This window comes from Poecilia reticulata, chromosome 8 (assembly GCF_904066995.2).
Source record: "Poecilia reticulata chromosome 8, P_reticulata-male-v2, whole genome shotgun sequence".
NCBI lineage: Eukaryota > Metazoa > Chordata > Actinopteri > Cyprinodontiformes > Poeciliidae > Poecilia > Poecilia reticulata.
The window spans coordinates 12,671,919-12,688,222 of NC_088837.1; the positions used below are offsets into that span (position 1 = coordinate 12,671,919).

At 39.0% G+C, this 16,304-nt stretch overlaps 1 protein-coding gene across 2 annotated transcripts in view; it reads right to left on the minus strand.

The window, feature by feature from the left end:
- LOC103469273 (rano class II histocompatibility antigen, A beta chain-like) overlaps positions 1 to 11,450 on the minus strand; it is a 38,474-nt gene extending 27,024 nt beyond the window's left edge. The window contains exon 1 of one of the 2 annotated variants that reach the window (XM_081609944.1): positions 11,167 to 11,447. The gene's annotated coding sequence lies outside the window, so the exon portion shown is untranslated. Of the gene's footprint in view, positions 1 to 11,166 lie in introns of both variants that reach the window. The other variant, XM_081609943.1, reaches the window with a different exon arrangement.
- Positions 11,451 to 16,304: the final 4,854 nt, after the last annotated feature.

The following is a 16,304-nucleotide window of genomic DNA, read 5'->3' on the forward strand; positions in this document are numbered from 1 at the left end:
AGAGGCTTTTCCTTTATCAAACAAATTTGTTTTGCCTCTTTTTTAGTGGAAATATTGATGTTGATGAGATTTTCTCCAAAATAATAACATTTTTCAACCTTTAAAGCTCCACTTTTGAAAATGGGAAGCTAACATTCACAAATGACATTGAAATAAAATCAAGTCCAACATCTGGTTTGAGGTGATTCCTCTGGAACCTGTTGGAGGAAAAACATCCCATCTAAATTAGCTTTAACTTAACAGAGGTCTGTGGTTCCTCCTGTCAGTTTGAGATTCAGGGTGAGGAGCTGCAGGATCTTCAGAACAAACAGGTCATGATGCTGGGCTACTGATTATCCCTCTGTCTGGACACAGGATCAATAGAACCAGTTTAAATGCTAAAAAAAATGGTTATATGCCAGACATGGAAAACTGGGATGCACTCCATGCCATGATGTTCAGGATTTAGGTCTCATGGCATCTCAAGGTGTCAACATTGCAGCCAGTGGGCTGAGGGAAATACAGCTTTATTTTGTAGCAATTCAAGAGCTACCAGCTTTTATCGCTTCGCAAAAAAATTCATCAGCACAGAAACTCCAAAGCACACCACAAAGCACACCGTATATATATATATATATATATATATATATATATATATATATATATATATATATATATATATATGGGTACTTGGGGGTACTATTGTCATAGTACCCCCAAGAATTTAAAACTACTTTCGCCCCTGATTAGACATAAAGAGCTGCAGTACCCGGCTCCTCCGGTAGATGTCCCCAGAGACATTTGAATCTAAATGGTAAACGACCGGTGTCACATCAGCCTTTAAGGAGCAAAAAGACGTGTTTTTTTTTTTTTTTTTTTTTTTTTTTTTTACTAAAGGGAATTTACAGCAGCCCGTGTTTCTTAACAATGCAGTTTTACTACATTATCAAAAGGGCAGCAGAGAGAATTTAGAAACTCTGAAGGGAAAAAGAACAAAACAACTTATCCCATGATGAAATTATCAATACCAAAATGTATTTATTGAGTCTTTAGCTGGGCGCAGTTGGCAGAGCTGTTGCCCTGCAGCAAGAAGGTTCTGGGTTCGATTCCTGGCCCCGGTCTTTCTGCATGGAGTTTGCATGTTCTCCCTGTGCATGCGTGGGTTTTCTCCAGGTACTCCGGTTTCCTCCCATAGTCCAAAAACATGACTGCCAGGTTAATTGGCCTCTCTAAATTGCCTCTAGGTGTGAGTGTGTGTGTGCATGGTTGTGTGTCTCTGTGATGCTCTGCGACAGACTGGCGACCTGTCCAGGTGACCCCGCCTCTCGCCCGCAACGTTTGCTGGAGATGGGCACCAGCAACCCTCCCGGCCCCACCAAGGGACAAGGGTGCAAGAAAATGGATGGATGGATGGATGGAGTCTTTAGCTTTAAAATATGGATTATACATGAAATAATGTACACCCCAGACACACTGCACATGCATAAGTACCTAAGTGCTTTATATTTATGTTTCTGGACAGCGGGAGGAAAGCTGAGAGTCGATGCAAACTCAACAAAGAGCAAGAAAACTCAATGTAAAACGGCGCTGGGTTTGTGCTAATATATCCCACATTTGACAAATGTGAACTCAATCAAACATTTAGTTTTGAAAGCTGCAAAAGTTAAACTAGAATTTATTTACATTTTTAGATTTTGTGAAACTAATGAAAAAAAGAAAAAGAAAATACTTTATTTTAATGATAGCAGCTGAGTGAGTCCTCTCCAGAAAGTGAAAAAAAAAAAGACGCGTAGAGCATTTAAAATTATGGAAACCAAAAAACAAACTACCTTTAAAAGCCTTGTCATTGCTCCTCTGTTGTTGATGTTCTCTGCAGATATTTCATAAAAGCATTCAGAAAACTGCAGCCACACATGACTTTGGAGCTGCCGTTTGCAGACCCCTGTTGTAGACGACCCCATGGTTCAGCACACCTGAGTGAAAGTTTTCATCGACATGATTACCCCATTTGAACAAAGGAGGCAGTTTGACTGAATTAACAGAGACGCGTCTGAAACCCTGCCTTGTTTTCCAAACACGACAGTTCCCACTTCTGAGCTCAAGAGGGCGCTTTGTACTCAAACTAATGGTGCATTTGCAATTATTATACACAACTGATATCAGGTCCATGAAGGCAATTAGGCAGGTATCCAGACTAATACGCCCTAGAAACATATGAGTGTGTCCTCCCCCGTTGTTTGATAATGTCAGAGGTCTTCAGTTCTATCCGTAAAAAAATAAAAGTTAACAGAACTGGTTCCACGAATCGCTGATTATTATAATAAAGAAAGGTGTGAGAAGAGGTCACACGAATATTAATCTGCTTTAACATAGATATGTTCAGCATTTAACTAAACACTTTTGTGAGTTCTTATTGAAAGCCTTTTAAACGAGTCGGGTAGATCACAGAGTAATAAATAAGGAACAGATTATTATCTTTTTTTAATCTTTTAAATGCAATATGTTGAATAGTGAACATAAGCTTGTGCTTGCCACTGTTGGTTATCTTTACCTCATTAGTATGCCTGGATGGTTTCTGTTGCGCACACACCGAGTGTGTGTGTGTGGGGTTGGGGGGGGAGTGAGGATTTTCTCTTGGAAGCTCGTGGGATTAATGCGACCAACGCCAAAATATTTGTACAAGCAGTTCTTACATGTGCACAGCCACACATTTAGTGTCACACACACATTGCAGCTTGGTGCCAGACAATGGGAAAGAAGGACCGTAAGTTGTAGTGTGAAAGCTCTTCACCTTTTCTGTGCTCCACTCTACAAATGAAACACACACACGGGAAAGACGAGCACACACACACACATATACTTTCTTTGACAAATTAGAATCGCAAGCAATTTTGGGAGGAAAACAACATCAGACCCACCTACTGCCCCTCTGTAATTGGATTTAAAAAGGAAAATCATTTGACATTATGCTTCTGTGTATGTAATGCCAAACTGATGAGACCTGCTACAATTAGGTAGAAAGACAAACTCAATCTGCCACACATACACACACACGCACACACACACACACACACACACACACACACACACACACACCTACACACACACACACACACACACACACACACACACACACACACACACACCAATCCCTGCTTATTTCAGCCAATATCAGAGAGCTGGCAGCAAGGAGAAACTGTTGCTAAGAGACCCGGCTTCCTCGCCTCTTGCCGTTCAACATCATTAGTTGGCCTTTACAGTCACTTTTCTAACCACTCAGCCCAGTCTGTACGATGTTCCTGTGAAGGAAAAAAAAAAAGGAGAGCACCTCTCTGCTTTTACAATCCTGCGGGTGTTTCCTGTGACCAAAAAGAAAATGCCACAAGTTTTGGAAAAGAAATAGGTGTGTGTGAGTGTGTGTGTCAGCAGCAGCTTAATGATCGGATTAGAACTAGGTGAACGAACGGAAGGAGGGTCTGATGGCGGCGGATGGACGTCTTCATTACTCCTAATAGTGTATTTATTGCCTCACTAATAAGACACAGTTTATCCACGCTCAAAATGCAGCTGCTGCTTTAAAACCCCGGTGAAGAGCAAATATTTTGATTTTGTTTAATTCTGTGAAAGTTTTTATCGCCTTAAATCTTGACGGCAATTGCTAAGCTTTGATCAGGAGACGCCAATCGTGACTGTTTGGATTTGTTTTATGCTCGTCTTAAGCTTTTAAGCTTATTATATTCACTTACTGGCAAAATTACACAGTTCACCCGATCTGATAATCACTGACAAATTGTGAATATTTGTGTTTTGCTTCAGAGCTGCTCCTTTCATATTCTTTTCGTTTCTGGTAATTAAAGTAAAGCCGTGCTGACTACATGTGAGTTACATAAAGAGAAGAAGCACGGCTTTTTGATTCCAGCATTTAACAGAATTATAAACCACCCTTAAACCTTGCTAGGCGAGGTGCTAGTGGCTGGGATGTATTTGAACGGAAGTATTCATCTGCGTCAGTCTCAGCCTCCACAGAGTGAATGATTGCAGCTGTTCAGCCAATGCAAATGGACCAGTGTGTGCAGTCCTCTGAAAGGCAACAGCACACAGGCTTTGGTGATGAAGGTAAATGTAGGTCAAAGGCTAATTTTTTTAAAAAGCAAGCGTTAGCCGAAAGGGACACAACAAGAGCTGATTGATCTGGGGAATCACGGTTTATGGAAAACACTGAAAAAGAAACCGCAAGGGGATCATTTTAGGATTTCCAACACAAACGAATGGCCTTGGAAATGATTTTCGTATTCACACATGTTCCTAAGCATGTCCTGTAAGAAGTCACTGCTTTACGGGTAAAAGGATGGCCTGTTGTAACAGCAATCTTGATGATTTAGACAAATGAAAGAGTAAAATTGTTATTCATTTTTCATTTTATTTTTTAAGTGAGATTTCATGACAGATTGTATGATGGCAAGCTGGAAAGGCATGCTTCATGCTTCACAGCTGGTATGTATTTATTTTCCTGGAATGCTGCAGTTAGTTGCTTTTTTATCCCAAATATATGCTATGTTCTGATACTGCTACCCCAAATAAAAATTTTGCATTAATATTTTTGGGGGTGAGGTGGGTTGAAACATTTCAATGATGAGCTGAGACAGAAGTAAAACCCATCCCATCAATTTATGCAATTAGTTCTGAAATATATGAGTAGCTACTGATTCCAATAACTCCCAAGCAAAAGGGAAAGGAAACAAGATTTTCAAAACTTTTAACTATGAAAAACAAGTTAATCTTTATACCCTTACGTAATCCCACCAAACAATTGCTTTGTTGTGTCCAAAACCGATTGCAACCACTTTTTACAAACAGTAAAAAGGGACCTCCGCTCCCTCCTCTTGTGCACAGGTTCACTATAGGATTTGTGCACATTATGGATTCCAGATGAGCAAGGCAAGGACAAAGCGAGATCATTTCTGCAGAACAGCACTGTCCTTTAATTTCCTTCAGATGCATCCTGAGATCTACATTAATGCAACCCAAAACCAAGCAAGAATCTTATTCTCTTGAGTTTCCAAACTCTCACAAGCTGCTGTTAAAAGAAAGGTGATGCAATGGTGAATGTAACCCAGTCCCAACGTTTGAGAAACATCCTGCAACCTATTGCATGTTTGAATGTTTGTCGTTGTTGTTGTTGTTGTTTTTGTTTGCAGGCTTACACCATTATTTTGTTCGTTTTTTGTTTTTTTTTACTGTACTTTACTGTATAAAAATAAGTTAAACCCTTTAAAGGATTTTTTTTATTGTTCTTGTTGAGGATTTTAGTTGTTTTCATATATTATAAGCTAAAACTTGTCATTGCTTGCTCTCTAACTAATAAGGTATTCGTTCACTTTGTGTGAGATAATGAAACAAAAACTTACTGATTGTAACAGCTGAGTGACATGCCCTGACACACAACTATATCAAAATCTAAACGTGAATGATTTCCTCCTTGACTGTGTATTTTCCGCCACTGGGAGTCAAATGTTTAGATAACTGACGATCAGTTAGATACAAATATGGCTACGTACTCAACACACACACACACCCACACACACACACACATGCACACCCCCACACACACACACACACACGCACACACACACGCACACACGCACACACACGCACACACACGCGCGCGCATACACACACACACACACACGCACACACAACATACAGGAAAGTTCAAAGCACTCTCCAGACACCCGCTTGGCACTCTGTCAGATGCACAACATCGAGTTGGCAGCTTATACCTGAGAAATGACAAAAAGGGGCAACAATGACAGCCAGTGAAAAACAATCACCTATGAGGGATTCTGTGAGGTGAGGTGACAGAGTTCAGTCTAGACATAACTGCAGTCTGGTGTCTGCGTCCCTTTTTGTTGCTTAAAGCCTTAGAAAACCTCATTGTCACTGTGAGAAGTTTCACAAGGGATTTTCAGGCAGGATCCAAATTCAGACAGAGCTGATTAGGCTGGGGAACAATGAAAATTTGAAGTATTTGATAAAAAATATTAATATTTACTGAGCAAATCAAAACAGGCAGCTTAAATGTGCAACCCAAAAGAAGGGAAGACAACATGTGGTGAAATGTTTGACTTGGCCGGGAAACTGAAAGCTAAAAGTTTCAGCCAACTAAAAACTGTGGCAGTAGCAAACTAAAGCACTGTTTTAATGAAGTACTAAATGAAACTGATTCATGTAACAGTTAATGTGTATAAGTGAAATAAAGTGGCACATTTTGGACAATTTTGATAGAAAAGCAGAATTGTATGATCTTATGCTTATTTCTACTCTAAATCAGCCTTGACTTTAAGTTTATCTGTTGTAAATAGTGTGTATTTTTCTGTTTTTAAATAAAATTTCATTTGTCTGCTTTAATCCACTATGCATCCATTTTTGAGTACCCGGTGGTCCCTCAGAGGTCTCAGGGGGCTGCTGCTCGTCTTCAGTGATCTTTGAGCGTCAGGTTGTCAATCCATCACAGTGAACACAGAGACACAGAGGACAAACAACCATCCACACACACACATGCACACCCCCACACACACACATACACATGTATGTATGTATATACATGTATGTATATATGAGTGATATCTATATAGATATCTATATACACGTCTATATATCTACATCTATATATCTACCTACTTCTCTATACATGTATATGTAGAGGTAGATATATAGATTGATATCAATATGTAGATATATAAATCTATCTATATATAGATTTGTATATATTTATAGAGACAGATAGATATATAGATTGATATCAATATGTAGATATATAAATCTATCATATAGATTTATATATATTTATAGAGAGACAGATATATAGATAGATTGATATCGATATGTAGATATATAAATATATCTATATATAGATTTAGATATATTTATAGAGACATATATATATATATATATTTATTTATATCTATATAGATAGATATATCTCTCTATATATTTATATATATAGAGAGATATGTCTATAGATATATCTCTAGATAGAACAATTTAGATAGTGTCTTGCCCAGAAAGATAGTTTTAATTATTTTTTTTCAAATATGTATAGGTTAGACTTCTAAAATGCTCTTTTTGTTCCACGTTGTTTAACCTTTTTTCTTAAATCTCCCTTTAATTAATAAATGTGGTTGTCTTATTTTCTGTTTAGAATTAGAAATACAAATCTTTCAATGGATGAACATGTTGTTGAACGTGGGGGAAGCCGGCGCACCCGGAGTGAACCCACACCTACACAGGGAGACATTTCCCACCATGCAGTCCTGTCTTTTAATATTAAAATGTCCAATTAACAACAACAGCAGTCCTGATTTTCCATCCATTGAAAATCTTACAGTGGATGAACTTGAGTTCTGATGTTGAACGTGGGGGCAGCCGGAGCACCCGGAGAGAACCCACACCTACACAGGGAGACATTTCCCACCATGCAGTCCTGTCTTTTAATATTAAAATGTCCAATTAGCAATAACAGCAAATCTTTTTCCAATTCCCACCAATCACCCAAAACACACATGGCCCCACCGCCCTTTTAAATATAATTTAGTGGAGACATAAATTGATGTCTGCGCTGTTAGTTCTTAACGTCCATCTTTGAATTGGCGCCGAGATGTTGGCGTTAAAGCCTTTTTTATTCTCCTCCACAGTGAGATCCTCTTCCTGGGGCTTTCTTCTTGTTCCAATGTATTCTTCTGTTCAGCTGATTCTTTGGCTGCTTCAGGTTCTGATTCCTGGGATGTTGTTTGGATCTCATCTTTCTTCATCTGTGGAGGCGATGTTCCATGTTCTTCCAGCAGGCCGCTTTCCCCTTCTGCGATAACTGCTGGAACCTCACCAGTGACGTCTTCTAGAACAGAGCAAAGTTTGGTCTCTATCTGTTCAGAAACTATCTCGATCTCTGGTTTTGTTTCTGAATCTGGTGTTGATGTCTCAGTATTTTCTTTATCCTGCTGGTCCTCACTTTGCTCTGTTTCAAGGATTTCATGTTCAGTTGCCAGCTCTGGTTTAGCTGTCACTGTGCCTGTTTTACAAATCTCTATTATGGTGGTGGAGGCCTGATTTCAGACTATTTCTGAGATTGAAACTTCCTCTTCCATGTTGTCTGCACAAACGTTGTCATTTTTGGCAGTTTCCATCACCGGCTCTTTTGATATTTTCTGGGGACTAGAAATAATCGCTTCAGTCATATTAACGTTATTTTTGACTGCGGCCGTCTCGTCATCAACTGTTTCTGATGCAGAAGGTTCTTCACTGTATTTTCCTGAATCTTTGTCCTTGTTGAGGATTTTTAATTCTGAGGCAGCCTTAATTGCTGCCTTTATTTTGATCCTCCATTTTGCTTTCCTCGATGGCTTTTTCTTGTGTAGTTGGTCCCCATCCGGTTGGTTTGCAGAAACAGCTTCTTCTTCAGTGATCTGCTGTTCTGTAGCGATCACTGTTTCTTTTGCACGACTCTCATCTTTGGAGGCGACTGTCTGAACCCCAACTGTTTCCAGTACTGAAACTTTTTGTACTTCACTGTTTGGTTCAGAATCTTCTTCTTTACCGAAAGTTTCCAAATCAATTGTTTGAAGACCTGGTTCTAACCTATAGCTGGTTTCCAGAACATCGATCTCCGTCTGAGTTGCAATCGTTTGACTGGCTGGTTTCAAGATTTCCAGCACATCGATTTCCGTTTGCGTCGAAATCGTTCGACAGTCTGGTTTTAATCGATGGCTGGTTTCCTCTTTGTCCATCTCAGTCTGTACCGAAGCAGACCGATAGCGGACGGTTTTCTGCTGTGGGCGTTTTTCTGAATCCGTTTGAATTTGAACAGAAACCATGGAGTTCTTCCTTTGGTTTCTCTCGGGGACTCCTTTCCTCATCATCTCTTTCTGGTTTCTAAGTTTAGCACTAAGTTGACGATTGATACCAAACATGTCATCCAGCTGTCTCATTAAATATTTCTGTAATTTGATGTATTCTAATTCAGTCTCCTTAAATTTTTCAAGACATGTACACTTTCCTTCACTTGTTTTGTTTTCGGAAGACTGGGGCAAATTCTGATTTTTATTTAAACACTCTCCTTGAATATTTTCTTCTCTCTGACTATCAGGAACCTCGGTTAAACTCTCAGCAATACAACTTATTTCTATCTGAGGTTCTGAGTTGGGGAGCACCTTCCAAAGTGTCCTCTTTCCGCTGCTGGGCAAAGCAGAATGAGGATTTTGTTTTTCTGGCAGAGGACCGTTATCGATGTCACTATCAGTAAAAAATGAAAGATCTATGCAAGCGTCTGGCTCGGGAAAAGACTTCCACAGCAGTGGCTTCTTCTTGATGTGCTTAGTTTTTTTTGTCCGTTTCTCCCCTTTTTGATCTGTTTTTTCAGTACCAGACTTAGAGGACTTCTCTACCATGTCGATTGTTTCCTGCAGACCGGAGATCGATGGTTTTTTGGAAACTTTGGTAACGTCTTCCATTCCAGTACCTTCACCTGAATTGCTTGGTGCTCTGGCGATTGATTCAATTTCATTTTCGTCCTGCTGTCCGATATTTTCAGCAGACTTCTTTGTCTGCTGCTCCAACCAGACTGCAAACGAAACCTTCTTCTTCTTGTGGTTGGGTTTCTCGGTGATCTGTAATTTCCTTTCCATGTTGTCGATTGAAGCCTCTTCGATTCTTGGCTGGTCGGTCTGCATTGTGACCTTTGTTTGCTTCAGGTTCAAATAAATCACTTGTCTAAAACTCAGGAAAGTTTTAGCGCAACCTGACTGCAGAAAGAGCCAGCGAGCTTTTAAACTGTTACTGGTTGCCATGTTACTTGTTGTTTTGACATTGGCTAGCATGTTGTCAGCATAGCTAGCCTCGACTACTCTGACTGTTTAAAATTGAGTGATAAAATGAGTTATGTTACCAAAATGACTAATGAACGGGATTCTATAAATGGCTAAGAGTTAAAATTTTATGCTCTTATTTTGAAAAACGGCATATTTCTTACTCGTGTGCGTTGTGACATACTGCCCTTCCTGTTTCAGTCTAGCTGTTTTTTTTCTGAGAAGTTGTTTTATTTTGAAGAACTTTTATGTATAACTCCGAGAGAGGCGCATTTAAATAACTTTTGGGTTTTTGGTTTTTTTCAAAGCTGAGTTCACTGTTGTCGGAGAGAAAACTACCAACAGATAGTTTAACAGAAAATACTTAATATTATTTCAGTATGTTTTTTGTACCTTTTATGTTTTGCCCCTGGCTTTTTTTATTTACTTTTTTTACCTCAGTTCTCTTGCTGTTGTTTGGGTGCAGGATTCATTTATCAAGGAAATTGTTATGTTAACTTTTCGACAAAAATATTTTGTTTTATTATTGTTGAGAATGGACTAATATAACTGTGTTATATTAGCTCAATTTAAGAGCTCAGGAAGTCGTCTGAGTAATATTTGCTGTGATTGGCTCGTTGTAATTTCAAGCTGCCAATAGCCGTTGTTGTTCAGTGTTAGATGAGCAGAAAGTTGACAAAGTAATCGCTGGAGACCGGGAGCGTGTAAATGAATAAAAGTAAGTTTTGTTAGTATTTAAACAGGATTTGTATATCTGTGCAACTTAAATATATGACAATTTAAAGAGTTAAGATTATGCTAATGTTGTTTGTGGTTTATTTGTGGTCTCTTGCTGCCATCTACTGGACAAATTAGAAATAACTGTTTAGAGCGAGTAAAAATAATAGCTTTTTAAAATTTGTCTTCTGTATTTATTGTAGTCCACTCTCAGCTCTATTAAAGAAAGTTTGGACCTGAAATCTCTCCTTTCATCCTTTACCAGATGTTCATGGTGGCTGTACCTTAAAGAACTAACACTATCCATAAAGGGAGCACAATAATTATAATAAAATATGAAACTGAAAAGAAGCTTTTTACTGCCGGCGTCATCGCAAAAAGCGGGGCGGACGTAAAATAAGCATAACACACACACACACACACGCCCACACACACACCTACACACGCACACACAATCATAACTGAGGGGAACATGAAGTGGTCAATTAGCCTAATATCCATATTTTTGCACTGTGGAAGGATGGAGGATATCGAGAGTAAAGGTACTCAACTCTAAACCTTGAGAGCAAAAATCTGGCAATATTTTAGGTGCATTTTTGCTCCAACATACCTGAATCAGATGGATGGGTTGCTATCAGACGTCTGACCTGCTTATGAGTTAATAGAGCATGTCTTTTGGGGAAAGGATGCATCTAAAAGTTTCAGGATAGTTGATATAGTTGATCATGCCAGATCTAGAGAGAATCCACACATACGCAGGGGAAAAAAAATTCAAGCTCAAAGCAGAAAGACTCTTGAACCCAAGACCTGCATCTGCATCACCATGGAGCCATGCACAAAGCTGTGCAAACGTATTAATTTCAAATACAGTAGATATAAACCAGGAAATATGAATAAACCAGTAAGACAAGAATTCAAACAGCAAGGTAATGATGATGTTGATGAGAAGGCCTTAGTTTTAAAGTAATGCAGAACAAAAAAAAGAAAAAAAAAAGCCCATCTCTAAATTATAATAAGGAAGCTAATTTGCCATAATTTGATGACAAATATTAATGATGATATTCAGAAATTAATTCTAATTAATACAGAGTTTGATGAAGTGCAATCAGAGGCACAAGAGTCTTCTTCTGGTAAATACCGGAAGACGTTTTGGCCCAGCAGAGTAAATGTCAGGGCCATAAAAATCTACAAAAAATCAACACAATTAGCGACGTTTGCTCAAGGGTGGTCGTCCTGATTCGCAGCGAATGCCAGATCAGTGGAACAACGAGCTTCAGCGCACTTATCCCCAATCAGACGCAAGTATGGAGATAACAAAAGCTACTAAAGACCACAAAAGTGCAACATCAAGTACCTTTCATTGCTTTTGAATGTGAATAATTTTCCCCAACACGTTGGGAACAAACACCGAGCCTGCACCCGCGCTTATCAATCATGCCAGCGCGACCTTTTAGGAGCGCCGGTTGATGCTTCAGTGTCGAAACTGTTTCCATGGTTACGCCAGCAACCAATCCGCATCTCAGACCCCCCCCCCCCTGGTCAGAAACCAAAACGTGTATCCGGTGCTGGTTGTGATGATGGTTCGTGGACCAGCATTGCAAAGTAGAAAAAAGCTACCAACCCTGTGAAAGAGGTGGCCAGTGTGTGCTTTTTCACCCAGGTAATTTGAGTCTTCCCATTTCCCAATCTGGTGGGTCAGAGAGCCACTGAGGTGTCATGCCTATTTCATTTGGAGAAGAAGATTGTCTCTTGCATAATGTATAATAAAATCTGGACTTATTGCTGGTGGGGAGATATTGCTGTGAGAGCTGCGGCATTCTTTTCCATCCTGGGACTCAGCTTGCATTTCTCCTGGAAAATTAAACGACAAACGCTCAATATCACAGCTATCAGGGTGTGATGTTTGGAGGAGGGGCGGGGTGCATTCTGACATGTGCATGTGTTTGTGTGTGTGTGTGTGTGTGCTTGTTTACTGCTGTTTATGTGTGTCTGTTTTATGTTGATGGATGCATCGTATGTCTTTGCTTTTCGTCATGGTGGAAGCAGGGATTCTTAAGTCTGGTGATTGTTCCCTCCTCACTGCCAAACTGCTGCTTCCATGTCACTATGGAGACACTGGTTGCTATACATCAACCAATCAGTGGAGAGTAAGGCATGTTAAAGATTTTCCTGATCAAAGATTCTTCTAATCCTTTGTTTTTTTTTTTGCTTATTAAAGTTCGTTTCTGCCCGTCTCTGTTTAAGTCTATCTCTAAAGTAAACAAAAATAATATTTAAAGACATCTTAATGAGGAAGATTAAACATCCTCAGGGAGTAAAAATATAATTAAAAAAACCTTCTAGTGAATGTCTCAAACGGTAAGATTAGTCATGGATGTTGCTTCTTTTAACTTGGACTTGAATAAGTTGTTTCCCTCAGTGGAGAAAAAAAAAAGAACTGACACCATTTTTATATATATAAAAAAGAAATCACTACAAGTTTCAGCAGATGAACTGCACCTAATCCATATACGTTCTCTTTAATCAACAGAGGGCAAAATGTAAAAATACATTATAGAAATGTAGAGAAACAATGACACAAAAAAACGTACAAACCTAAAAGCTTTTTTTTTTAGCTGTCACATGAACTCTACCTGTGAACGGTGATAACACTGTCTTATCTCATACCCTCTTCTTCATCACCTGCCAAAATCGTATGTTGTCCCATCTGTCTGTTGCACATCTCTGCTCTCCAGCTCTGCTCATGTAATGAATTCAAGCACAGAGGGGGGGACAAAATTTAACTGTAAATGATTTAATGATCTGATGAGATCCTGGAAAAACATTGTTTATTAATATTCTTATTTCAAACAGTACAACTGTGTCTTACAGTGTATTGTACTTGTAGAAAATTGTAAGATGGTCATCAGGTCTAATACGTAGGACTGAATCAGATGCGACTCTCTCGTTCTGATTCTTACTGCATCCTACTTTATCAGAGGTTTTCTCTGAGAAAACGTCTTGCAGTCCGGATGAAAGCGCTTCATAATCCATGTTGGAAACTGTTAAAAGTCATTTATCTTTTTTTGTTTTCAAAAGCTAGCTGATTTCGTCTGAAGCCGCTGCTTACTGCCAATTCTCACTGTTTACTGGTAGCCTTGCTGTTTAGTGCCAGTCCTTGTTTATGAAGTGTTTTTTTTTTTTTACAATCCACATAAAAGTTAACAATAAAAGTTAATAAAATTGTTACCGTCTTTTTTAGTCTTTTAAAAAAAAAAAAAAGTATAGCAATAAGGTGGATGCTAAATTTGCTTTAGAGTCAGACGGGGGATTGTTTTCCAACTCCTGTCACATAACATCAGGATTTGTTGTCAAGTTTCATCTTCAATGTTTTTATTTATTTATTTTTTATTCACATCAATTTCTGATTCCAAGAACAAAACAAACTAACTGGAAGTATGTGGGAAACATTATTAAAAACAAGGTGAGATCATTTTGTTTACATCACCGCTCAGTTTCACTCCATAGAAAAAGCACCAGATTGCTGCCCCCTGATGTTCTTCATGAAACAGATTCAAGTCTAACTCAGAGCGATCCGCACTTTAAAGGGATTGTTTTTAGCTGTTAACACTCACGTGGCCGGTAGTTCACATTCTCCTCCCAGGAGGCTCAACAGGCCATTATCACCTGTAAGTACCAAAACAACAAATCCTGCACTGGGAGTCTGAGGCGATGATGCCATCTTTGGCAATATGTAAGCTTTCTCTCCCATAGGAATACCAGTTGTTAGAATATAAACATGTCTTGTCTGGGGTTTCCTGACTTTTGTGACCAACTGCCTCCCTCAGATTCCTCCTAATCAGATAGTCCAGAGTACATGGAGAGACGGAAACCATTGTTGACAAAATTCCTGTTTAATAAAATTCAAAAATAATGAATTTTATTAAACATCACAATGAATTCTGCTGAAAAAACATTTCGTGTGAAAAGGAGATTATTCTCAAGTTTTACAAACTGTCAGTTGGTTTGACATTTACACACAAGAGTCAGATCAACGTGACACACTTCCATCTCAGGATGCAAAAACATGCCGCTGAGCACACTGGGAAATAGTTTCCACTCCTGTCTTTTTCCAGCTTTACTTTTAAATGCCAAACTAAAATCTTTCCTTTATTCAACTCCAAATTAACCAAAAGTTAACTAAACTTATCGCTGTAAGTTTATCTTTCAGAAACTCACACATTTAGGTTCAAAATCCAACACTCACTAAATTTATTTGATTTAAAGAGTAGAAGATAGTAGACAAAACTAAATGTGGCTCGAATGTTTTACAGTGTCACAGGACAAATGGGCAAAACATCAGTTTTGTACAATTGATAAAAACCGAGTTGTTACGATTAAGTTGAAGAGGAATTAATTTTTGCCAGGCACTGGTGGAAATGTAGTACTATTTTATTCTGCTATGCTTTTTCCCCAAGGTAGAATAATAATAACGAACACATATGTCAAAGTTTAACTTAATGACACCCACACAACAGACATTTTTATAACCCATTATGATTCACGTGGCATTTTATGCAGAAGTCAGTTAGGGCAGGTGTAAACAAGCTAATGGAAAATAAAAAAGAAGGCGGAGGAAGACGATGAAAAAGGATCAGTGGGAAGATGTGAAGCTAATATGAGCAGGACAGAGATGGAGAAGCTAATGATCGTACAGGTAGAGGCTAATGAATTCATCTGCTGGGCTCTGAGGTGCTGGCGGGACTGTGATAAAAGTTTTCTCTGCGTATGTGCCTCCCCCCTCTCTCACTTTTACCTGAGGAGTGGAAACAAAGACACACTGTGAATTTATGTGTTTCACTATTACTGATGATGAACGCCTCCCTCTGGCTTTTCTGCTCATTCTGGTTTCTTGATGATGTTCTTCTGGTGTGCTTCAAGTCTAAAACCTAAATGAATAAGACTTTATTCATCATTGTTGACTACACTGGTTTGTGGCAGTAGGCAGAGGCCAGTTTTACGAAAAATAACATGGATCCTTACAAATAATATTAAAGTCACTGCCTTTTTTATTTTTTTTCTTGCTCCGGCTCAGACTTGTGATTCTTCTCAGCATTTGACCCTAATCTCCATTACCTTGTCTGCAGTTATTTTCACAGTCTAATTGATTTACAACGAACCCCTGAGAGAATAATATGTTCTTAAATCTTGCAAGGAACAGGTGAGAAAATGCGATACGCTTCAATAATCCTCCCTCTGTTTTGCAATTTGCCTCTGACATTACATTAACCTGTACAGAGCTGTGGTTGAACATCAAGCCGGTCCCTTTCTTGTTGTAACTTGTTGTCTTTGATAGCCGGGCTCAGCCACCCGCACCAGACTGAAATGCGACAGATTATTAACACAGACACTTTACTCCCTTGAGTAACAGCAGTGCTGGCAAATGTCTGCTTCCCCCACCCCCAATGTGTCCTGCATCATATTTATTATAAAAGTAGATTCATCTTCATTTCGTTCTTCCCTGTAAATAATGCAAGCTACATCGGAGGTCTATGTGCTGCACAGCATGTGACTGAAATACTGAGCTCAGCATGAAACAGGAGAGAACAAGATGGATATGTGGCTCTAACCAAGAGTCAGTCTTCTTGCTTTTACCTACTCAGCTCTTGAGACAACTTGTTACAGGTCTTCCTTGGTTAAAGTCACAATAACCGGTAGGCAAGTGGCCATTTCTTCTTCAAATTTCATTTCATCCCATCCCAGCCTTCG